Source organism: Mytilus galloprovincialis, chromosome 3 (genome assembly GCF_965363235.1).
Source record: "Mytilus galloprovincialis chromosome 3, xbMytGall1.hap1.1, whole genome shotgun sequence".
In the NCBI taxonomy this organism is placed as follows: Eukaryota; Metazoa; Mollusca; class Bivalvia; order Mytilida; family Mytilidae; genus Mytilus; species Mytilus galloprovincialis.
In genome coordinates this window covers 82,949-109,687 of record NC_134840.1, presented here as the reverse complement: position 1 = coordinate 109,687, position 26,739 = coordinate 82,949, and the positions used below count along the sequence as shown (strand labels likewise).

The following is a 26,739-nucleotide window of genomic DNA, read 5'->3' as shown; positions in this document are numbered from 1 at the left end:
AATTTTACAAAAAATTAAAGTTCTAGTAGTCTAAAGTTACTTATTTTTCTGCTAAAAGCATCAAATAGTGACACAATTTCTTTTGTTTCTATATATTCTTGAACTGGTCTAATAATTGATTACTTTTTAAACTTCAAATTGGTTTGTTAGACATTAATGAGAAGAAATTTAAGTTAAGAAATTTTAAAAAATGTTGTTGCATAAAATAAAGATGCTAATATTTTCAATATTATTAGAAAATAATACAACGACATTAAAACTCTGTTCTTTTAGCCAATACAGAGACATAAATTTACTAAAATTAATAGCTTTAGAAGAGTCAGGTGAGTAATATTTATATTGATCTCAATAAAAAGTGACACTACTTCTATAATTCTTTTAATATTCTTGTACTGGTTTTATATTGAGTTATTTCAAAACATGTTGTCTAAAATTGTTATTCTTAATTCTGTAAGAATATTATACAATGGCATTATCATTCTGTTATTTTTGGCACTAAGGATGAATTTTTTTTACAAGCAATTGAAGTTCTAGTAGTCTAAAGTTACTTATATTTATGATAAAAGCATCAAATAGTGACAAAATGTCTTTTGTTTCTATATATTCTTGAACTGTTCTGATAATTGATTACTTTTTAAACTTCAAATTGGTTTGTTAGACATTAATGAGAAGAAATTTAAGTTAAGAAATTTTAAAAAATGTTGTTGCATAAAATAAAGATGCTAATATTTTCAATATTATTAGAAAATAATACAACGACATTAAAACTCTGTTCTTTTAGCCAATACAGAGACATAAATTTACTAAAATTAATAGCTTTAGAAGAGTCAGGTGAGTAATATTTATATTGATCTCAATAAAAACTGACACTACTTTTATAATTCTTTTAATATTCTTGTACTGGTTTTATATTGAGTTATTTCAAAACATGTTGTCTAAAATTGTTATTCTTAATTCTGTAAGAATATTATACAATGGCATTAGCATTCTGTTATTTTTGGCACTAAGGATGAATTTTTTTTACAAGCAATTGAAGTTCTAGTAGTCTAAAGTTACTTATATTTCTGCTAAAAGCATCAAATAGTGACAAAATTTCTTTTGTTTCTATATATTCTTGAACTGTTCTGATAATTGATTACTTTTCAAACTACAGATTGGTTTGTTACATGGTCTTATCTGGGCCTTTTATATCTTGACTATGCAGGATGGGCTTTGCTCATTGTTGAAGGCTGTACGGTGACTAATAGTTGTTAATGGTAGTGTCATTTTGGTCTCTTGCAGACAGTTGTCTCATTGGCAATCATACCACATCTTTTTGATATATATGGTTACACATTAATGAAAAGAAATTCAAACAAATGATGTTGCATAAATTAAAAAAGCTAATATTTTCTATTTTATTAAAAAATCATATAAAGACATTTAAATTCTGTTCTTTTTGGCCAATACGGATGAATAATTTTATTAAACTGATAGCTTTAAAAGAGTCAGGTGAGTAATATCTATATCGATCTAAATAAAAAGTGAACTATTTCTTTTCTTTTATTATTCTTGTATTTGTTTCATATTTCAACATTTCAAAAAATGTTGTCTCATTATATCAAATTGTAATATTTAATTCTGTTATAATATTATACAATAGTTATCAAAAGTACCAGGATTACAATTTTATACGCCAGACGCGCGCGTTTCATCTGCATAAGACTCATCAGTGACGCTCATATCAAAATAATATACAACACATTATCATTCTGTTGTTTTTGGTACTAAGGATGATTGGTTTATTAGACATTAATAAGAAGAAATTTAAGTTAAGAAATTAAAACAAAATGATGTTGCATAAAACAAAGATGCTTATTTTTTCTATTCTATTAGAAAATTGTACAACGACATTAAAATTTTGTTCTTTTTGCCAAGACAAAAGAATAATTATTCTAAATTGTTAGCTTTAGAAGAGTGAGGTGAGTGATATTTATATCAATCTCAATTAAAAATGACACTACCTATTTTATTTTATTAATATGCTTGTACTGGTTTCATATTTTATGTATTTACTTATTTCAAAATATGCTGTTTCAAATTGTGATGTTTAATTATGTTAGAATTTTATACAATTGCATTACCATTGTGTCATTTTTGGCACTAAAGATAAAAAGTTTAACAAAAAATGAAAGTTTTAGTAGTTTTTACTTATATTTATGCTAAAGCATTAAAGAGTGATAAAATTTCTTTTGTTTCTATATAATCTTAAACTGGTTTTATACAAATGTATTATGTTAGAATGTTATACAACAGCATTATCATTCTGTTATTTTTGGCACTAAGGATGAAAAGTTTTACAAAAAATGAAAGTTTTAGTAGTCTTAATTTACTTATATTTATGCTAAAGGCATTAAAGAGCGATAAATAGTGATAAATTTCTTTTGTTTCTATATAATCTTAAACTTGTCTGATAATTGATTACTTTTTTTAAAATGACACAAATATTAACAACTATAGGTCACTGTATGGCCTTCAACAATGAGCAAAGCCCATACCGCATAGTCAGCTATAAAAGGCCCCGATAAGAGAATGTTAAACAATTCAAACCAGAAAATTAACAGCCTTATTTAAGTAAAAAAAAATGATCGAAAACAAATATGTAACACATAAACAGACGACAACCACTGAATTACAGGCTCCTAACTTGGGACAGGCACATATATAAATAATGTGGTTGGGCAAAACATGTTAGTGGGATCCAAACTCTCCCCAAACATCATTATCATTCTGTTATTGAAGCACTAAGGGAGAAAATTTAAAAAAATGAAAGTTCTAGTAATCTAAAATTACTTCTAGTTATACTAAAATCATGTAATAGTGACAAAATTTCTTTTGATTCTATATATTCTTGAACTGGTCTAATAATTGATTACTTTTTAAACTTCAGATTGGTTTGTTTGACATAAATGGAAGAAATTTAAGTTAAGAAATTAAAAATATTATGTCGCATAAAATAAAGATGCTATTATTTTCTATTTAATTAGAAAATTACACAACAACATTTAAATTCTGTTCTTTTTACCAATATGTAGGAATGATTTTAATAAATTGATAACCTCAGAAGAGTGAGGGGAGTAAAATTGATATTGATCTCAATAAAAAATGACACTACTTCTTGTATTTTATTAATATTCTTGTACTGGTTTCATATTTAGTTATTTCAAAACATGTTGTCTCTTTATAGAAAATTGTAATGATTAATTCTGTTAGAATATTATACAACGGCATTATCATTCTGTTATTTTTGGTTCTAAGGATGAAAAGTTTTACAAAAAATGAAAGTTTTAGTAGTTTTAACTTACTTATATTTATGCTAAAGGCATTAAAGGGTGATAAAATTTCTTTTGTTTCTATATAATCTTAAACTGGTTTTATTACAAATGTATTATGCTAGAATATTATACAACAGCATTATCATTCTGTTATTTTTGGCACTAAGGATGAAAAGTTTTACAAAAAATGAAAGTTTTAGTAGTCTTAATTTACTTATATTTATGCTAAAGGCATTAAAAAGCGATAAATAGTGATAAATTTCTTTTGTTTCTATGTAATCTTAAACTGGTCTGATAATTGATTACTTTTTTTAAACTTCAACTTGGTTTGTTAGACATTAATGAGTAAAAATTTAAATTAAGAAATTTAGAAAATGTTGCTGCATAAAATAAAGATCTATTTTATTAGAAAATTATACAACGACATTAAAATTCTGTTCTTTGTGGAAATACAGAAGAATGAATTTACTAAATTGATGGCTTTAGAAGAGTCAGGTGTGTAATATAAATTTATAACAATCTCAATAGAATGTGACACTACTTTTTTATTTTTTATTTTCTTAGCTTTGTACTGGCTGCATATTTAATTATTTTTTCTTTCATAGAATGAATATTTGAACATATGTTGAACAATGGTAAATAAATTTAATTGCAAAATTGCAAAATTTATTTTAACAGGCAATAAGTTAGTCAGATAAATGAAGGATTTTTAGTTCTTAATATCAAAACATGTTGTTTCATTTAAAGAAAAATAGAAATATTTGTATGTTGTTATTTTTTAAATATCATAAAACAGCATTTAAAATTCTATTCCTTGTGTCCTTAAGGATGAATAGTTTTACAAAAATTGAGAGTTCTAACAGTCTTACATTACAAATATTAATGCTGATAGCCTTAAAAAATGACAATATATATTTTTCTATATGTAATCTTGAACTGGTCTCTTCACTTATGTTAGAATATGATAAAACAGCATCTAAATTATGTTCTTTTTGTGCGTAAGGCTGAAAAGTTTTTTTGCACAGCAATAAACTACTGTTGCCCTAATTTTAAACATCAAGAGATGCTTAAGTTTACGGTTACTAGTATTTATGTTGACAGTGCAATAAAGTGAAAATATATTTTTTTTCATTTACATTTTTATACTGGCCAGATTTGAGTACTGGCCCGAGAACACAATTGTTTTGTAGTGCATTTCTTTTAGACAAAAAATTCAAATTAAAAAAATCGCACCTGCTCTTTCTCAAAAATATTTTTACAATGTAGTGTACTACCAGTGAGACAAATAATATCAAAATTATAGAAACTTCTACTTGCTTTAACTCAAAATAAAGACAATTCTGTGTTAAGGGGGTGAAAAATTCAGTTTGACAGCTTCAAACGTGATCAATTTGACCTTTTAGAACTGGACCCATTCACTACTTAACATAAAGTTTCAGCACCCAAATTTTTTTGACATGTAATTTCATTCCCCTACTTAAATATTTCAAGCATTTAATATAAATAAATAAATTGGAAAAGTGTCTTAAATAAAACATGCAAGTTATACACTGTTTACACTAGGGACTATATTCGTAGACAACAAAAACCAAAGGACGATAACTATGTCCTTGGACCTACTGTGTATACTTCAGTTTTAATTTATAACATATACAATGAAGATTTTAAGTTTCATGCAAAAAAATAAGAAGTTGTCTTAAAAAAAAATATCAATATTTTTTTTTTTTTATAAGAATCTGAGATATTCCTTTATGTTTAGAATAAAGCGATTGATGTGAGGGCAAAGCTCTGAGACACCGGTATAAGTCTACCGATTGCTTGAAAGCAATCGTATCCCAAAAATTAAAAAAATTTTATTCTGCAAATAAATTTGTGATAAATTTAAAGATATAGGTGGTACTTTAAAAAATTGAAATTTTCGGGGTTGATTTTGTATTTCCTTGGTATATTTTAACAATATTTTGTAACTCTTGATTTGTAGGTTTACTTACTATTTTAATAGCTTACTATCATAATCTCTATTTTGTTCGAACTGCAAATTCTAGCTTTTTTGACCTAGAGTAATTTAATTTTAAAATTTTACAGCAATACAACAAAAAACTAAATGACATGGGATTCAGTAAGCTTAATATATATCTAAGATACCTACATAGTTTGATGAAAATCCAAGTTGATTTGAAAAAGTTATTAAAAAAATTAAAGTGTACTATCTCTATTTTGTCCGAATTGTAAATCCTAGCTTTTTTATACCAAGATAACTTTAAATTCTTAAATTTTTCAGCAATACAACAAATAACTAATTGACATGGGATTCAGTAAGCTTAATATATATGTAAGATAGCTGCATAGTTTGATGAACATCCAAGTTGATTTGAAAAAGTAATTAAAAAAATTAAAGTGTACTATCTCTATTTTGTTCGAACTGCAAATTCTAGCTTTTTTGACCTAGAGTAATTTAATTTTTTAATTTTTCAGCAATACAACAAAAAACTAAATGACATGGGATTCAGTAAGCTTAATATATATCTAAGATACCTACATAGTTTGATGAAAATCCAAGTTGATTTGAAAAAGTTATTAAAAAAATTAAAGTGTACTATCTCTATTTTGTCCGAATTGTAAATCCTAGCTTTTTTATACCAAGATAACTTTAAATTCTTAAATTTTTCAGCAATACAACAAAAAACTAAATGACATGGGATTCAGTAAGCTTAATATATATCTAAGATACCTACATAGTTTGATGAAAATTCAAGTTGATTTGAAAAAGTAATTAAAAAAATGAAAGTGTACTATCTCTATTTTGTCCGAATTGCAAATCCTAGCTTTTTTATACCAAGATAAAATCAATTCTTAAATTTTACAGCAATACAACAAATAACTAATTGACATGGGATTCAGTAAGCTTAATATATATGTAAGATAGCTGCATACTTTGAAGAACATCCAAGTTGATTTGAAAAAGTTATTAAAAAAATTAAAGTGTACTATCTCTATTTAGTTCGAACTGCAAATTCTAGCTTTTTTGACCTAGATTAATTTATTTTTTAAATTTTACAGCAATACAACAAAAAACTCAATGACATGGGATTCAGTAAGCTTAATATATATCTAAGATACCTACATAGTTTGATGAAAATCCAAGTTGATTTCAAAAAGTTATTAAAAAAATTAAAGTGTAATATCTCTATTTTGTCCGAATTGCAAATTCTAGCTTTTTTGACCTAGATTAATTTAATTTTTAAATTTTTCATTTTCAGCAATACAACAAAAAACTAAATGACATGGGATTCCGTAAGCTTTATATATATCTAAGATACCTACATAGTTTGATGAAAATCCAAGTTGATTTGAAAAAGTTATTAAGTTAGGGTTAGGGTTAGGGTAACTATCTCTATTTTGTCCGAATTGCAAATCCTAGCTTTTTTATACCAAGATAACTTTAATTCTTAAATTTTACAGCAATACAACAAATAACTAATTGACATGGGATTCAGTAAGCTTAATATATATGTAAGATAGCTGCATACTTTGAAGAACATCCAAGTTGATTTGAAAAAGTTATTAAAAAAAATAAAGTGTACTATGTCCATTTTGTTCGAACTGCAAATTCTAGCTTTTTTGACCTAGAGTAATTTAATTTTAAAATTTTACAGCAATACAACAAAAAACTAAATGACATGGGATTCAGTAAGCTTAATATATATCTAAGATACCTACATAGTTTGATGAAAATCCAAGTTGATTTGAAAAAGTTATTAAAAAAATTAAAGTGTACTATCTCTATTTTGTCCGAATTGCAAATCCTAGCTTTTTTATACCAAGATAACTTTAAATTCTTAAATTTTTCAGCAATACAACAAATAACGAATTGACATGGGATTCAGTAAGCTTAATATATATGTAAGATAGCCGCATAGTTTGAAGAACATTCAAGTTGATTTGAAAAAGTTATTAAAAAAATTAAAGTGTACTATCTCTATTTTGTTCGAACTGCAAATTCTAGCTTTTTTGACCTAGAGTAATTTAATTTTTTAAATTTTACAGCAATACAACAAAAAACTAAATGACATTGGATTCATTAAGCTTAATATATATCTAAGATACCTACATAGTTTGATGAAAATCCAAGTTGATTTGAAAAAGTTATTAAAAAAATTAAAGTGTAATATCTCTATTTTGTCCGAATTGCAAATCCTACCATTTTTATACCAAGATAACTTTAATTCTTAAATTTTACAGCAATACAACAAATAACAAATTGACATGGGATTCAGTAAGCTTAATATATATGTAAGATAGCTGCATAGTTTGATGAACATCCAAGTTGATTTGAAAAAGTTATTAAAAAAATTAAAGTGTACTATCTCTATTTTGTTCGAACTGCAAATTCTAGCTTTTTTGACCTAGATTAATTTAATTTTTAAATTTTACAGCAATACAACAAAAAACTCAATGACATGGGATTCAGTAAGCTTAATATATATCTAAGATACCTACATAGTTTGATGAAAATCCAAGTTGATTTGAAAAAGTTATTAAAAAATTTAAAGTGTACTATCTCTATTTTGTCCGAATTGCAAATCCTAGCTTTTTTATACCAAGATAACTTAATTCTTTAATTTTACAGCAATACAACAAATAACTAATTGACATGGGATTCAGTAAGCTTAATATATATTTAAGATACCTACATAGTTTGATGAAAATCCAAGTTGATTTGAAAAAGTTATTAAAAAAATTAAAGTGTACTATGTCCATTTTGTTCGAAATGCAAATTCTAGCTTTTTTGACCTAGATTAATTTAATTTTAAAATTTTTCAGCAATACAACAAAAAACTAAATGACATGGGATTCCGTAAGCTTTATATATATCTAAGATACCTACATAGTTTGATGAAAATCCAAGTTGATTTGAAAAAGTTATTAAGTTAGGGTTAGGGTTAGGGTAACTATCTCTATTTTGTCCGAATTGCAAATCCTAGCTTTTTTATACCAAGATAACTTTAATTCTTAAATTTTACAGCAATACAACAAATAACTAATTGACATGGGATTCAGTAAGCTTAATATATATGTAAGCTAGCTGCATACTTAGAAGAACATCCAAGTTGATTTGAAAAAGTTATTAAAAAAATTAAAGTGTACTATCTCTATTTAGTTCGAACTGCAAATTCTAGCTTTTTTGACCTAGATTAATTTATTTTTTAAATTTTACAGCAATACAACAAAAAACTCAATGACATGGGATTCAGTAAGCTTAATATATATTTAAGATACCTACATAGTTTGATGAAAATCCAAGTTGATTTGAAAAAGTTATTAAAAAAATTAAAGTGTACTATGTCCATTTTGTTCGAAATGCAAATTCTAGCTTTTTTGACCTAGATTAATTTAATTTTAAAATTTTTCAGCAATACAACAAAAAACTAAATGACATGGGATTCCGTAAGCTTTATATATATCTAAGATACCTACATAGTTTGATGAAAATCCAAGTTGATTTGAAAAAGTTATTAAGTTAGGGTTAGGGTTAGGGTAACTATCTCTATTTTGTCCGAATTGCAAATCCTAGCTTTTTTATACCATGATAACTTTAATTCTTAAATTTTACAGCAATACAACAAATAACTAATTGACATGGGATTCAGTAAGCTTAATATATATGTAAGCTAGCTGCATACTTAGAAGAACATCCAAGTTGATTTGAAAAAGTTATTAAAAAAATTAAAGTGTACTATCTCTATTTAGTTCGAACTGCAAATTCTAGCTTTTTTGACCTAGATTAATTTATTTTTTAAATTTTACAGCAATACAACAAAAAACTCAATGACATGGGATTCAGTAAGCTTAATATATATCTAAGATACCTACATAGTTTGATGAAAATCCAAGTTGATTTGAAAAAGTTATTAAAAAAATTAAAGTGTAATATCTCTATTTTGTCCGAATTGCAAATTCTAGCTTTTTTGACCTAGATTAATTTAATTTTAAAATTTTTCATTTTCAGCAATACAACAAAAAACTAAATGACATTGGATTCATTAAGCTTAATATATATCTAAGATACCTACATAGTTTGATGAAAATCCAAGTTGATTTGAAAAAGTTATTAAACAAATTAAAGTGTACTATCTCTATTTTGTCCGAATTGCAAATCCTAGCTTTTGTATACCAAGATAACTTTAAATTCTTAAATTTTTCAGCAATACAACAAATAACGAATTGACATGGGATTCAGTAAGCTTAATATATATGTAAGATAGCCGCATAGTTTGAAGAACATTCACGTTGATTTGAAAAAGTTATTAAAAAAATTAAAGTGTACTATCTCTATTTTGTTCGAACTGCAAATTCTAGCTTTTTTGACCTAGAGTAATTTAATTTTTAAATTTTTCAGCAATACAACAAAAAACTAAATGACATGGGATTCAGTAAGCTTAATATATATCTAAGATACCTACATAGTTTGATGAAAATTCAAGTTGATTTGAAAAAGTAATTAAAAAAATGAAAGTGTACTATCTCTATTTTGTCCGAATTGCAAATCCTAGCTTTTTTATACCAAGATAACTTCAATTCTTAAATTTTACAGCAATACAACAAATAACTAATTGACATGGGATTCAGTAAGCTTAATATATATGTAAGATAGCTGCATACTTTGAAGAACATCCAAGTTGATTTGAAAAAGTTATTAAAAAAATTAAAGTGTACTATCTCTATTTTGTTCGAACTGCAAATTCTAGCTTTTTTGACCTAGAGTAATTTAACTTTTAAATTTTACAGCAATACAACAAAAAACTAAATGACATGGGATTCAGTAAGCTTAATATATATCTAAGATACCTACATAGTTTGATGAAAATCCAAGTTGATTTGAAAAAGTTATTAAAAAATTAAAGTGTAATATCTCTATTTTGTCCGAATTGCAAATTCTAGCTTTTTTGACCTAGATTAATTTAATTTTTAAATTTTTCATTTTCAGCAATACAACAAAAAACTAAATGACATTGGATTCATTAAGCTTAATATATATCTAAGATACCTACATAGTTTGATGAAAATCCAAGTTGATTTGAAAAAGTTATTAAAAAAATTAAAGTGTACTATCTCTATTTTGTCCGAATTGCAAATCCTAGCTTTTTTATACCAAGATAACTTTAATTCTTAAATTTTACAACAATACAACAAATAACAAATTGGCATGGGATTCAGTAAGCTTAATATATATGTAAGATTGCTGCATAGTTTGATGAACATCCAAGTTGATTTGAAAAAGTTATTAAAAAAATTAAAGTGTACTATGTCCATTTTGTTCGAACTGCAAATTCTAGCTTTTTTGACCCAGAGTAATTTAATTTTTAAATTTTACAGCAATACAACAAAAAACTAAATGAAATGGGATTCATTAAGCTTAATATATATGTTAGATAGCTGCATAGTTTGATGAACATCCAAGTTGATTTGAAAAAGTTATTAAAAAAATAAAGTGTACTATGTCCATTTTGTTCGAACTGCAAATTCTAGCTTTTTTGACCTAGAGTAATTTAATTCTTGAATTTGACAGCAATAAAACAAAAAACTAAATGACATGGGATTCAGTAAGCTTAATATATATCTAAGATACCTACATAGTTTGATGAAAATCCAAGTTGATTTGAAAAAGTTATTAAAAAAATTAAAGTGTACTATCTCTATTTTGTTCAAATTGCAAATCCTAGCTTTTTTATACCAAGATAACTTTAAATTCTTAAATTTTTCAGCAATACAACAAATAACGAATTGACATGGGATTCAGTAAGCTTAATATATATGTAAGATAGCCGCATAGTTTGAAGAACATTCAAGTTGATTTGAAAAAGTTATTAAAAAAATTAAAGTGTACTATCTCTATTTTGTTCGAACTGCAAATTCTAGCTTTTTTGACCTAGAGTAATTTAATTTTTAAATTTTACAGCAATACAACAAAAAACTAAATGACATGGGATTCAGTAAGCTTAATATATATCTAAGATACCTACATAGTTTGATGAAAATCCAAGTTGATTTGAAAAAGTTATTAAAAAAATTAAAGTGTAATATCTCTATTTTGTCCGAATTGCAAATTCTAGCTTTTTTGACCTAGATTAATTTAATTTTTAAATTTTTCATTTTCAGCAATACAACAAAAAACTAAATGACATTGGATTCATTAAGTTTAATATATATCTAAGATACCTACATAGTTTGATGAAAATCCAAGTTGATTTGAAAAAGTTATTAAAAAAATTAAAGTGTACTATCTCTATTTTGTTCGAACTGCAAATTCTAGCTTTTTTGACCTAGATTAATTTAATTTTTAAATTTTACAGCAATACAACAAAAAACTCAATGACATGGGATTCAGTAAGCTTAATATATATCTAAGATACCTACATAGTTTGATAAAAATCCAAGTTGATTTGAAAAAGTTATTAAAAAAATTAAAGTGTAATATCTCTATTTTGTCCGAATTGCAAATCCTAGCTTTTTTATATCAAGATAACCTTAATTCTTAAATTTTACAGCAATACAACAAATAACAAATTGACATGGGATTCAGTAAGCTTAATATATATGTAAGATAGCTGCATAGTTTGATGAACATCCAAGTTGATTTGAAAAAGTTATTAAAAAAATTAAAGTGTACTATCTCTATTTTGTTCGAACTGCAAATTCTAGCTTTTTTGACCTAGATTAATTTAATTTTTAAATTTTACAGCAATACAACAAAAAACTCAATGACATGGGATTCAGTAAGCTTAATATATATCTAAGATACCTACATAGTTTGATGAAAATCCAAGTTGATTTGAAAAAGTTATTAAAAAAATTAAAGTGTACTATCTCTATTTTGTCCGAATTGCAAATTCTAGCTTTTTTGACCTAGATTAATTTAATTTTTAAATTTTTCATTTTCACCAATACAACAAAAAACTAAATGACATTGGATTCATTAAGTTTAACATATATCTAAGATACCTACATAGTTTGATGAAAATCCAAGTTGATTTGAAAAAGTTATTAAAAAAATTAAAGTGTACTATCTCTATTTTGTTCGAACTGCAAATTCTAGCTTTTTTGACCTAGATTAATTTAATTTTTAAATTTTACAGCAATACAACAAAAAACTCAATGACATGGGATTCAGTAAGCTTAATATATATCTAAGATACCTACATAGTTTGATAAAAATCCAAGTTGATTTGAAAAAGTTATTAAAAAAATTAAAGTGTAATATCTCTATTTTGTCCGAATTGCAAATCCTAGCTTTTTTATATCAAGATAACCTTAATTCTTAAATTTTACAGCAATACAACAAATAACAAATTGACATGGGATTCAGTAAGCTTAATATATATGTAAGATTGCTGCATAGTTTGATGAACATCCAAGTTGATTTGAAAAAGTTATTAAAAAAATTAAAGTGTACTATGTCCATTTTGTTCGAACTGCAAATTCTAGCATTTTTGACCCAGAGTAATTTAATTTTTAAATTTTACAGCAATACAACAAAAAACTAAATGAAATGGGATTCATTAAGCTTAATATATATGTTAGATAGCTGCATAGTTTGATGAACATCCAAGTTGATTTGAAAAAGTTATTAAAAAAAATAAAGTGTACTATGTCCATTTTGTTCGAACTGCAAATTCTAGCTTTTTTGACCTAGAGTAATTTAATTTTAAAATTTTACAGCAATACAACAAAAAACTAAATGACATGGGATTCAGTAAGCTTAATATATATCTAAGATACCTACATAGTTTGATGAAAATCCAAGTTGATTTGAAAAAGTTATTAAAAAAATTAAAGTGTACTATCTCTATTTTGTCCGAATTGCAAATCCTAGCTTTTTTATACCAAGATAACTTTAAATTCTTAAATTTTTCAGCAATACAACAAATAACGAATTGACATGGGATTCAGTAAGCTTAATATATATGTAAGATAGCCGCATAGTTTGAAGAACATTCAAGTTGATTTGAAAAAGTTATTAAAAAAATTAAAGTGTACTATCTCTATTTTGTTCGAACTGCAAATTCTAGCTTTTTTGACCTAGAGTAATTTAATTTTTAAATTTTACAGCAATACAACAAAAACTCAATGAGATGGGATTCAGTAAGCTTAATATATATCTAAGATACCTACATAGTTTGATGAAAATCCAAGTTGATTTGAAAAAGTTATTAAAAAAATTAAAGTGTAATATCTCTATTTTGTCCGAATTGTAAATTCTAGCTTTTTTGACCTAGATTAATTTAATTTTTAAATTTTTCATTTTCAGCAATACAACAAAAAACTAAATGACATTGGATTCATTAAGTTTAATATATATCTAAGATACCTACATAGTTTGATGAAAATCCAAGTTGATTTGAAAAAGTTATTAAAAAAATTAAAGTGTACTATCTCTATTTTGTTCGAACTGCAAATTCTAGCTTTTTTGACCTAGATTAATTTAATTTTTAAATTTTACAGCAATACAACAAAAAACTCAATGACATGGGATTCAGTAAGCTTAATATATATCTAAGATACCTACATAGTTTGATAAAAATCCAAGTTGATTTGAAAAAGTTATTAAAAAAATTAAAGTGTAATATCTCTATTTTGTCCGAATTGCAAATCCTAGCTTTTTTATACCAAGATAACTTTAATTCTTAAATTTTACAGCAATACAACAAAAAAACTAATTGACATGGGATTCAGTAAGCTTAATATAAATGTAAGGTAGCTGCATAGTTTGATGAACATTCAAGTTGATTTGAAAAAGTTATTAAAAAAATTAAAGTGTACTATCTCTATTTTGTTCGAACTGCAAATTCTAGCTTTTTTTACCTAGATTAATTTAATTTTTAAATTTTTCAGCAATAAAAAAAAACAACTAAATGACATGGGATTCAGTAAGCTTAATATATATCTAAGATACTTAAGTAGTGTGATGAAAATTCAAGTTGATTTGAAAAAGTTATTAAAAAAATTAAAGTGTACTATCTCTATTTTGTTCAAACTGCAAATTCTAGCTTTTTTGACCTAGATTAATTTAATTTTTAAATTTTTCATTTTCAGCAATACAACAAAAAACTAAATGACATTGGATTCATTAAGCTTAATATATATGTAAGATACCTACATAGTTTGATGAAAATCCAAGTTGATTTGAAAAAGTTATTAAAAAAATTAAAGTGTAATATCTCTATTTTGTCCGAATTGCAAATCCTACCTTTTTTATACCAAGATAACTTTAATTCTTAAATTTTACAGCAATACAACAAATAACTAATTGACATGGGATTCAGTAAGCTTAGGTTTACTTACTATTTTAATAGCTTAAGAGTAGAATAATATTGTAAATGAGTGGAAAACTGGTTTTCTTTATCTTAATCACAAAACACGACACAATTGGTAAATACAAAACTTACAATATGTTTATATTGCAGGTGTTTTAATTATAATTATAAATTATGATAAATTATAAATTAAAAAATCATTAAATTATAAATTAAAAAATCATTAAATTATAATCCTGGTACGTATTGATACCTATTTTAATATTATTATTTTTTTATATAAACACACCTGTTGGTGACCTTCTGCTGTTGTTTTTTTATTTGTCGGGTTGTTCTCTTTGACACATTCCCCATTTCCATTCTCAATTTTACATAATATTTTAAATATATAATATAGTATAGTTACAATAATGAAAAGTTTACCTTATCCATAGCTATTCTTTAATTCTTTTTTATTTTTCATATTAAAATGAACATTTTATATATATGCTTATGTGTTTATTTAACCTAATGAGTATGAGTATGAGTATGAGTTCTTCAACTCAAATAGCCCTTTTATCTCTTGATTAGCCATTTACAATCACAAAGATGCACAAATTACTTATCAAAACAAATAATCACTTAAAAGAATTTAATTATATTCCCTTTAATTTCATATGTTTTATTTTTAATCCAAATAATTATCTACCTTGATTTTTCATTCTTTTTGTGATTGTTTATGGCTAATTAAGAGATAAAAGGACCTTTGAGTAAATAAATTCACACTCATACTAATTGGGTTAAAATAACACATTTGAATATTTAAAAAAAGTTAATTATTATATGAAACAAAAGAATTAAAGAATAGATCTATACATTTTTTAACTGGTCTAATAATTGATTACTTTCTAACTTCAGATTGGTTTGTTAGACATAAATGAGAAGAAATTTAAGTTCAGAAATTAATATATTGATGTGGCATAAAAAATACATGCTAATATTTTCTATTTTATTAGAAAATTATACAAAGACATTACAATTCTGTTTTTTTTGTGGAAGATACAGAGGAATACTTTTACAAAATTGAAAGTTTTACAAGAGTCAGGTGTGTATGATTTACATTGACCTCAATGAAAGTGACACTTCTTTTATTTTATTAATATTCTTGTCAAATCAAAAAACAAGAATTTGATGTTCCAACTAACCCATATAGTACACTTAAAAATTTAATTTATAACTTTTTTTAACAACCCTTTGATTTAAATCAAATTATACATCTCATGTAGTTTGTGTATTGCCTCAGTTCAAAAATAAAAATAATCGTTGTCATAAAACCTAGAATTTGCATTTCAGATTGATTAAGATAGTAAATGTAGTACAATCTCCTGTCAATTCAAGAATTTAAATAATCTTGGTAAAAAAAATTTGCTGTCCGACTCAATTTTTTAGAAATAAATTGAGAATGGAAATGGGGAATGTGTCAAAGAGACAACAACCCGACCAAATAAAAAACAACAGCAGAAGGTCACCAACAGGTCTTCAATGTAGCGAGAAATTCCCGCACCCGGAGGCGTCCTTCAGCTGGCCCATAAACAAATATATACTAGTTCAGTGATAAATCGAGAGATTTGTCATTGCCGATCTATTTATATGAGACGTCCTAAAATTATACTCAATGCGCACTTAAATGAAACAGTTGCCACTTGACGTTTAACTATAAACAAAATCAATCAACCGACATAATAGATTCCAAGAAGAGAACCTCGTATACTTTTTTTTTATTAAATCATTGTAAATAGTACAAATGAATTCAGACATGTCAGTGTTGGTACGGATTCGTTGGTACTTTGATGATGTGGCATAATAGTTTTGTTTTACACGTACACCATCATGAACTCCTATATATGATGTGACTGTTATTATAAATAAAGAGATGAAATTCTGACATTCTCAATTTATTCAGAATATTTTTTGCATTAATGGTTTTCCAATATTATTGATTACGTCTACATTTACGGTCCTACTAAAATGTGAACAGGAGCGCCAGGAGAAGACATTAAGGCGCTCGGTACAATGGTATTCGGGTATATAGATTTGCAAATAAAAGTGCACATATGATCAGTTTTGGTCAAATAGTTTTGTTTTCCAAGTCAGCATGAGGTATTAAAACTACTGAAATTTTGTTACGTATCAATATTTTGAATAAAAGGAGGACACGCTGGTATCCTAAATTTATGCGAACAAAAATTTGTTGTTATTAAATTGCAATATTGCTGTCCATTGTCATGATTATATTATACAATGATTCCTGACATAAAAAATATGGCTGATTAATACTATGCGGGTATGCCATGGTGTATATAGATTTACAAATTAAAGTGCACATATGGTCAGTTTTGGTAATGCGGTCAAATAATTTTGTTGTACAAGTCAGCTGGAGGTATCAAAACTACTGAAATTTAGTTACGTATCAATATTTTGAATAAAATGAGGACATGCTGGTATTATAAATTTATGTGAACAAAAATTTGTTGTTATTATATTGCAATATTGCTGTCCATTGTCATGATTGTATTATACATTGATTCTGGCATAAAAAATATGGCTGATTAACTATGCGGGTATATAGATTTACAAATTAAAGTGCACAAATGGTCAGTTTTGGTGGATGTGGTCAAATAATTTTGTTGTACAAGTCAACTGGAGGTATCAAAACTACTGAAATTTTGATAAGATCAATATTTTGAATAAAATGAGGACATGCTGGTATCCTAAATTTATGCGAACCAAAATTTGTTGTTATTATATTGCAATATTGCTGTCCATTGTGATGATTGTATTATACATTGAATCCTGACATCAAAAATATGGCTGATTTACTATGCGGGTATATAGATTTACAAATTAAAGTGCATATATGGTCAGTTTTGGTGGATGCGGTCAAATAATTTTGTTGTACAAGTCAACTGGAGGCATTAAAACTTCTGAAATTTTGTTACGTATCAGTATTTTAAGTAAAAAGAGGACATGCTGGCACCCTTAATTTAGGTGAACAAAAATTTGTTGTTATTATATTGCAATATTGCTGTCCATTGTCATGATTGTATTATACATTGAATCCTGACATTAAAAATAAGGCTGATTTTCTATGCTGGTATATAGATTTACAATTTAAAGTTCACATATGGTCAGTTTTGGTAATGTGGTCAAATAATTTTGTTGTACAAGTCAGCTGGAGGTATCAAAACTACTGAAATTTTGTTACGTATCAATATTTTGAATAAAATGAGGACATGCTGGTATCCTAAATTTATGCAAACCAAAATTTTTTGTTATTATATTGCAATTTGGCTGTCCATTGTCATGATTGTATTATACATTGAATCCTGACATAAAAAATAGGGCTGATTAACTATGCGGGTATATAGATTTACAAATTAAAATGCACATATGGTCAGTTTTGGTGGATGCGGTCAAATAATTTTGTTGTACAAGTCAACTGGAGGTATCAAAACTACTGAAATTTTGTTACGTATCAGTATTTTAAGTAAAAAGAGGACATGCTGGTATCCTAAATTTATGCGAACCAAAATTTTTTGTTATTATATTGCAATTTTGCTGTCCATTGTCATGATTGTATTATACATTGAATCCTGACATAAAAAATATGGCTGATTAACGATGCGGGTATAAAGATTTACAAATTAAAGTGCACATATGGTCAGTTTTGGTGGATGCGGTCAAATAATTTTGTTGTACAAGTCAACTGGAGGTATCAAAACTACTGAAATTTTGTTACGTTTCAATATTTTGAATAAAATGAGGACATGCTGGTATCCTAAATTTATGCGAACCAAAATTTGTTGTTATTATATTGCAATATTGCTGTCCATTGTCATGATTGTATTATACATTGAATCCTGACATAAAAAATATGGCTGATTTACTATGCTGGTATAAAGATTTACAAATTAAAGTGCATATATGGTCAGTTTTGGTGGATGCGGTCAAATAATTTTGTTGTACAAGTCAACTGGAGGCATCAAAACTACTGAAATTTTGTTACGTATCAGTATTTTAAGTAAAAAGAGGACATGCTGGCACCCTTAATTTAATTAGGCTAACAAAAATTTGTTGTTATTATATTGCAATATTGCTGTCCATTGTCATGATTGTATTATACATTGAATCCTGACATTAAAAATAAGGCTGATTTTCTATGCTGGTATATAGATTTACAATTTAAAGTTCACATATGGTCAGTTTTGGTAATGTGGTCAAATAATTTTGTTGTACAAGTCAGCTGGAGGTATCAAAACTACTGAAATTTTGTTACGTATCAATATTTTGAATAAAATGAGGACATGCTGGTATCCTAAATTTATGCAAACCAAAATTTTTTGTTATTATATTGCAATTTGGCTGTCCATTGTCATGATTGTATTATACATTGAATCCTGACATAAAAAATAGGGCTGATTTACTATGCGGGTATATAGATTTACAAATTAAAATGCACATATGGTCAGTTTTGGTGGATGCGGTCAAATAATTTTGTTGTACAAGTCAACTGGAGGTATCAAAACTACTGAAATTTTGTTACGTATCAGTATTTTAAGTAAAAAGAGGACATGCTGGTATCCTAAATTTATGCGAACCAAAATTTTTTGTTATATTATATTGCAATTTTGCTGTCCATTGTCATGATTGTATTATACATTGAATCCTGACATAAAAAATATGGCTGATTAACGATGCGGGTATAAAGATTTACAAATTAAAGTGCACATATGGTCAGTTTTGGTGGATGCAGTCAAATAATTTTGTTGTACAAGTCAACTGGAGGTATCAAAACTACTGAAATTTTGTTACGTATCAATATTTTGAATAAAATGAGGACATGCTGGTATCCTAAATTTATGCAAACCAAAATTTTTTGTTATTATATTGCAATTTGGCTGTCCATTGTCATGATTGTATTATACATTGAATCCTGACATAAAAAATAGGGCTGATTAACTATGCGGGTATATAGATTTACAAATTAAAATGCACATATGGTCAGTTTTGGTGGATGCGGTCAAATAATTTTGTTGTACAAGTCAACTGGAGGTATCAAAACTACTGAAATTTTGTTACGTATCAGTATTTTAAGTAAAAAGAGGACATGCTGGTATCCTAAATTTATGCGAACCAAAATTTTTTGTTATTATATTGCAATTTTGCTGTCCATTGTCATGATTGTATTATACATTGAATCCTGACATAAAAAATATGGCTGATTAACGATGCGGGTATAAAGATTTACAAATTAAAGTGCACATATGGTCAGTTTTGGTGGATGCGGTCAAATAATTTTGTTGTACAAGTCAACTGGAGGTATCAAAACTACTGAAATTTTGTTACGTTTCAATATTTTGAATAAAATGAGGACATGCTGGTATCCTAAATTTATGCGAACCAAAATTTGTTGTTATATATTGCAATATTGCTGTCCATTGTCATGATTGTATTATACATTGAATCCTGACATAAAAAATATGGCTGATTTACTATGCTGGTATAAAGATTTACAAATTAAAGTGCATATATGGTCAGTTTTGGTGGATGCGGTCAAATAATTTTGTTGTACAAGTCAACTGGAGGCATCAAAACTACTGAAATTTTGTTACGTATCAGTATTTTAAGTAAAAAGAGGACATGCTGGCACCCTTAATTTAATTAGGCTAACAAAAATTTGTTGTTATTATATTGCAATATTGCTGTCCATTGTCATGATTGTATTATACATTGAATCCTGACATTAAAAATAAGGCTGATTTTCTATGCTGGTATATAGATTTACAATTTAAAGTTCACATATGGTCAGTTTTGGTAATGTGGTCAAAAATTTTGTTGTACAAGTCAGCTGGAGGTATCAAAACTACTGAAATTTTGTTACGTATCAATATTTTGAATAAAATGAGGACATGCTGGTATCCTAAATTTATGCAAACCAAAATTTTTTGTTATTATATTGCAATTTGGCTGTCCATTGTCATGATTGTATTATACATTGAATCCTGACATAAAAAATAGGGCTGATTTACTATGCGGGTATATAGATTTACAAATTAAAATGCACATATGGTCAGTTTTGGTGGATGCGGTCAAATAATTTTGTTGTACAAGTCAACTGGAGGTATCAAAACTACTGAAATTTTGTTACGTATCAGTATTTTAAGTAAAAAGAGGACATGCTGGTATCCTAAATTTATGCGAACCAAAATTTTTTGTTATATTATATTGCAATTTTGCTGTCCATTGTCATGATTGTATTATACATTGAATCCTGACATAAAAAATATGGCTGATTAACGATGCGGGTATAAAGATTTACAAATTAAAGTGCACATATGGTCAGTTTTGGTGGATGCAGTCAAATAATTTTGTTGTACAAGTCAACTGGAGGTATCAAAACTACTGAAATTTTGTTACGTTTCAATATTTTGAATAAAATGAGGACATGCTGGTATCCTAAATTTATGTGAACAAAAATTTGTTGTTATTATATTGCAATATTGCTGTCCATTGTCATGATCACATGTATTATACATTAAATCCTGACATAAAAAATATGGCTGATTTACTATGCTGGTATATAGATTTACAAATTAAAGTGCATATATGGTCAGTTTTGGTGGATGCGGTCAAATAATTTTGTTGTACAAGTCAACTGGAGGCATCAAAACTACTGAAATTTTGTTACGTATCAGTATTTTAAGTAAAAAGAGGACATGCTGGCACCCTTAATTTAGGCTAACAAAAATTTGTTGTTATTATATTGCAATATTGCTGTCCATTGTCATGATTGTATTATACATTGAATCCTGACATTAAAAATAAGGCTGATTTACTATGCTGGTATATAGATTTACAATTTAAAGTTCACATATGGTCAGTTTTGGTAATGCGGTCAAATAATTTTGTTGTACAAGTCAGCTGGAGGTATCAAAACTACTGAAATTTTGTTACGTATCAAAATTTTGAATAAAATGAGGACATGCTGGTATCCTAAATTTATGCGAACCAAAATTTTTTGTTATTATATTGCAATTTTGCTGTCCATTGTCAGGATTGTATTATACATTGAATCCTGACATAAAACATATTGCTGATTTACTATGCTGGTATATAGATTTACAAATTGAAGTGCATATATGGTCAGTTTTGGTGGATGCGGTCAAATAATTTTGTTGTACAAGTCAACTGGAGGCATCAAAACTACTGAAATTTTGTTACGTATCAGTATTTTGAGTAAAAAGAGGACATGCTTATACCCTTAATTTAGGCGAACACAAATTTGTTGTTATTATATTGCAATATTGCTGTCCATTGTCATGATTGTATTATACATTAAATCCTGACATTAAAAATAAGGCTGATTTTCTATGCTGGTATATAGATTTACAATTTAAAGTTCACATATGGTCAGTTTTGGTAATGTGGTCAAATAATTTTGTTGTACAAGTCAGCTGGAGGTATCAAAACTACTGAAATTTTGTTACGTATCAATATTTTAAATAAAATGAGGACATGCTGGTATCCTAAATTTATGCGAACCAAAATATTTTGTTATTATATTGCAATTTTGCTGTCCATTGTCATGATTGTATTATACATTGAATCCTGACATAAAAAATATGGCTGATTAACTATGCGGGTATATAGATTTACAAATTAAAGTGCACATATGGTCAGTTTTGGTGGATGCGGTCAAATAATTTTGTTGTACAAGTCAACTGGAGGTATCAAAACTACTGAAATTTTGTTACGTTTCAATATTTTGAATAAAATGAGGACATGCTGGTATCCTAAATTTATGCAAACCAAAATTTTTTGTTATTATATTGCAATTTTGCTGTCCATTGTCATGATTGTATTATACATTGAATCCTGACATAAAAAATAGGGCTGATTAACTATGCGGGTATATAGATTTACAAATTAAAATGCACATATGGTCAGTTTTGGTGGATGCGGTCAAATAATTTTGTTGTACAAGTCAACTGGAGGTATCAAAACTACTGAAATTTTGTTACGTATCAGTATTTTAAGTAAAAAGAGGACATGCTGGTATCCTAAATTTATGCGAACCAAAATTTTTTGTTATTATATTGCAATTTTGCTGTCCATTGTCATGATTGTATTATACATTGAATCCTGACATAAAAAATATGGCTGATTAACGATGCGGGTATATAGATTTACAAATTAAAGTGCACATATGGTCAGTTTTGGTGGATGCGGTCAAATAATTTTGTTGTACAAGTCAACTGGAGGTATCAAAACTACTGAAATTTTGTTACGTTTCAATATTTTGAATAAAATGAGGACATGCTGGTATCCTAAATTTATGCGAACAAAAATTTGTTGTTATTATATTGCAATATTGCTGTCCATTGTCATGATTGTATTATACATTGAATCCTGACATAAAAAATATGGCTGATTTACTATGCTGGTATAAAGATTTACAAATTAAAGTGCATATATGGTCAGTTTTGGTGGATGCGGTCAAATAATTTTGTTGTACAAGTCAACTGGAGGCATAAAAACTACTGAAATTTTGTTACGTATCAGTATTTTAAGTAAAAAGAGGACAAGCTGGCACCCTTAATTTAGGCTAACAAAAATTTGTTGTTATTATATTGCAATATTGCTGTCCATTGTCATGATTGTATTATACATTGAATCCTGACATTAAAAATAAGGCTGATTTACTATGCTGGTATATAGATTTACAATTTAAAGTTCACATATGGTCAGTTTTGGTAATGCGGTCAAATAATTTTGTTGTACAAGTCAGCTGGAGGTATCAAAACTACTGAAATTTTGTTACGTATCAAAATTTTGAATAAAATGAGGACATGCTGGTATCCTAAATTTATGCGAACCAAAATTTTTTGTTATTATATTGCAATTTTGCTGTCCATTGTCAGGATTGTATTATACATTGAATCCTGACATAAAAAATATTGCTGATTTACTATGCAGGTATATAGATTTACAAATTAAAGTGCATATATGGTCAGTTTTGGTGGATGCGGTCAAATAATTTTGTTGTACAAGTCAACTGGAGGTATCAAAACTACTGAAATTTTGTTACGTATCAGTATTTTGAGTAAAAAGAAGACATGCTGGCACCCTTAATTTAGGCGAACAAAAATTTGTAGTCATTATTTAAATGAATTAAACTATTGCTGATTGTAGCTGCATAGTTCAAGGATGTATAACTAACAAGGACGTATACACCTAACATCAAATATACTTATTTTCAAAAATATACATAATATGATTGAATTTGATATCGGAATATATATATATATTCAGTGCCTGTTATCATTGTAACCGAGATCGTTTTTATAATAGATAGATTGTCAGATCACAGATAAATTTGTGTTACGTTCTGTGTGTACTTATTTTCAATTATTTGTGTTTAATCCTGTTCATAAAACGGAAGTATTAATTTTCAAATTACTTTATTTTCGATGTTTCTACTACGAAACAAAGATATTAAAAATATATTTTTTTTTAAATCAACGAAGAGCGGTCCTGGTTACAAGTTAACTTAGTGTTGACCAGACCAGTCAAAAGTTAACTTGGGAACAGGTCTGGTTTTGATCGGATTTGTTCAAGCAGAAGTTAACTTTGTGGCAGGACCGGTTTCCAAGTTAACTTAGGTTAACTTTATGACAGGACTGGTTCCGAAGTTAACTTATGTTAACTTATGACAGGACTGGTTCGAAGTTAACTTATATCAATAGCGGACCTGTTTCCAAGTTAACTTTTTGGCAGACATAAAAACAGTCCTAGGTCCAAGTCCGCTTTTCAAGTTAACTAGATTTTGGTCCTAGGACTGGTCAGAGCAGTCCTACATTCGGTCACAGGTTAACTTTGACCAGTCCAAATGACTGGTTATCAAGTTAACTTGCTGTACAGGTTAGGAGTGCACCCATCTGTACATATATGTGCCTCAAAATCATTATTTTTTTAAATAAAATTAGTTATTATTCAATATTTATATTGAAACATTGCCTACCGGAAATGCATGTGTGCAGAGAAAATCATTCCACAAACATGGTTGATTTTTTATCCCTTGTACTTACAAACAGCCTCCGATCGATCATTAATGATGTTATTTGTTTGTTTTTATCAATGATAATCACATAATCTTACCTAAAAATGTTCACCGATTGTCCATAAAAAGTATTAAAACTGTTTTTTTACATCTTCCTGATCTTTGATCAACTTGTAACTTGTATTCCAGAACTTCCTCCAATAAAGGAGCACCTCAATCAATGAGTTTCCACCACCAGTTCAAAAGTACATATATCTGAAAGATTAAAATATAAAAGTCACACAGGTAGACATCAATCATCATTTAAAGGAATATTAAAAGTGTTTTGTTTATACATATGTATCGGCATAAAAATATGAGCTAATTCAATGTCCTGAAATTTAAAATTTAAAATATTTCCTCGATATTTACAGTTTATTTTCATGTGTATATATATATATGATCAGCAGAAATCGTTCTTCTGCATGTTTGCTGGTTTTACTTAAGATAGTTAACTTTTATCTGTATAACGCAGTGTAGTGTGGCCACGTACCCACACTTACTGCTTCATAGGACTTTATTGGGCTGAGTTGTAGTAAGTTTCAGTAAAGTGTGGCCAGATCCAGGCTTACTCTGTGATAAATGATGACATATATTTAGCCTGAGGAAACCCTCTGGCGAGTTCCTTAGATGTCACCTATAAGTGCATGTTAAAGGAAGGGATGGGATCCCACTAACATGTTTAACCCCGCCACATTATTTATGTATGTGCCTGTTCCAAGTCAGGAGCCTGTAATTCAGTGGTTGTTTATGTGTTAAATATTTGTTTTTTCGTTCATATTTTTATACAAATAAGGTCGTTAGTTTTCTCGTTTTAATTTGTTTTACATTTCCATATCGGGGCCTTTTATAGCTGACTATGTTCATTATTAAAGGTCGTACGGTGACCTATAGTTGTTAATGTCTGTGTCATGTTGGTCTCTTGTGGATAGTTGTGTCATTGGCAATCATATTTATACCACACCTTCTTTTTAAGTACATATGCAAAAAATATCGAAATAGAACAGCACAGACTGATATTGGACATACTGTTATGCCTAAGGGTAGGATTTAAGATTGGTAGGTTTTTATGTATCATGTTTCATTCTTTTCTTGTGTTGATCAGAGAATTCATTTCTACTTTCACTTTCATTTTCGTGTTCCAGAACTCTGAGCTGCACTGTTATATTTATGAACGGACTATGCATATGAACACTTTATATTTCAGGTATCGCGGCCGTATTGTATTGTATGTATTATATTATTGTTTATGGGAAATATTGATAGATCATAGGACAGGGTTCGTTCTCACTGTTTGACCAGAGGGGTACTTTGACAGGATCCCAGCTTTAGTTTGACCCGTATATCACTTGTCCCTTTTGCTCACCTGTTTTATTCAATCATGTTAAGGGTCTTTAATGTAACCAAGATACGTTTCCACTAAGGGTTATTCTTGATAAGCCCATACCTCCCCTTTTCCCTCGACAGTTGTGTATTTCTATTTGTTTTTGCGCCATGTTCTATAGTATTGCCGTGGGAACTTCCGGTTTTAAGGACCAATCGGAATGGACAGAGATAACATAGTTTCCAGAACCCGGTATCATGTATATTTAGAATTAAAACCAATCGCTACGTTAATTGAGGGTGGTACTGAACACGGAAAATGTGAAATAAAAATCGCAAAAACGTAGCACGAAAAATAAAAATTGGGAAAAATGAAGCACGAGAAATTAAATCGTAAATATTCAGAAAAAAAGTACCAGCAGTTATTACTAAGACGTTCTTGAAGACCATGTAGACATTATTAATCACTGTTGTTAATATGGACATAAAAGACCTTGTGGTCATCTTTAACCGTCTGCTACTCACATCTGATTTGAAAAAAAAATATTATCATGATGGACTTTATTACATGTATAGCAATTGCAGTTCGGACGAAATAGAGACAGTACACTTTAATTTTTGGCAGTGTCTGCGCGTACCCGCATGCGGG

The 26,739-nt window shown here is 27.7% G+C and overlaps 1 protein-coding gene and 1 long non-coding RNA gene across 2 annotated transcripts in view; one reads left to right on the top strand and one right to left on the bottom strand.

The window, feature by feature from the left end:
• LOC143066884 (uncharacterized) overlaps positions 1-26,307 on the bottom strand; it is a 31,648-nt gene extending 5,341 nt beyond the window's left edge. The window contains exons 1-2 of the long non-coding RNA XR_012975770.1: positions 26,134-26,307; positions 24,827-24,983 (exon numbers count right to left, since the gene is read on the bottom strand). This is a non-coding gene — a long non-coding RNA (uncharacterized LOC143066884). The remainder of the gene's footprint in view (positions 1-24,826; positions 24,984-26,133) is intronic.
• LOC143066883 (uncharacterized) overlaps positions 1-26,739 on the top strand; it is a 99,912-nt gene that overhangs the window by 32,156 nt on the left and 41,017 nt on the right. The window lies entirely within an intron of this gene.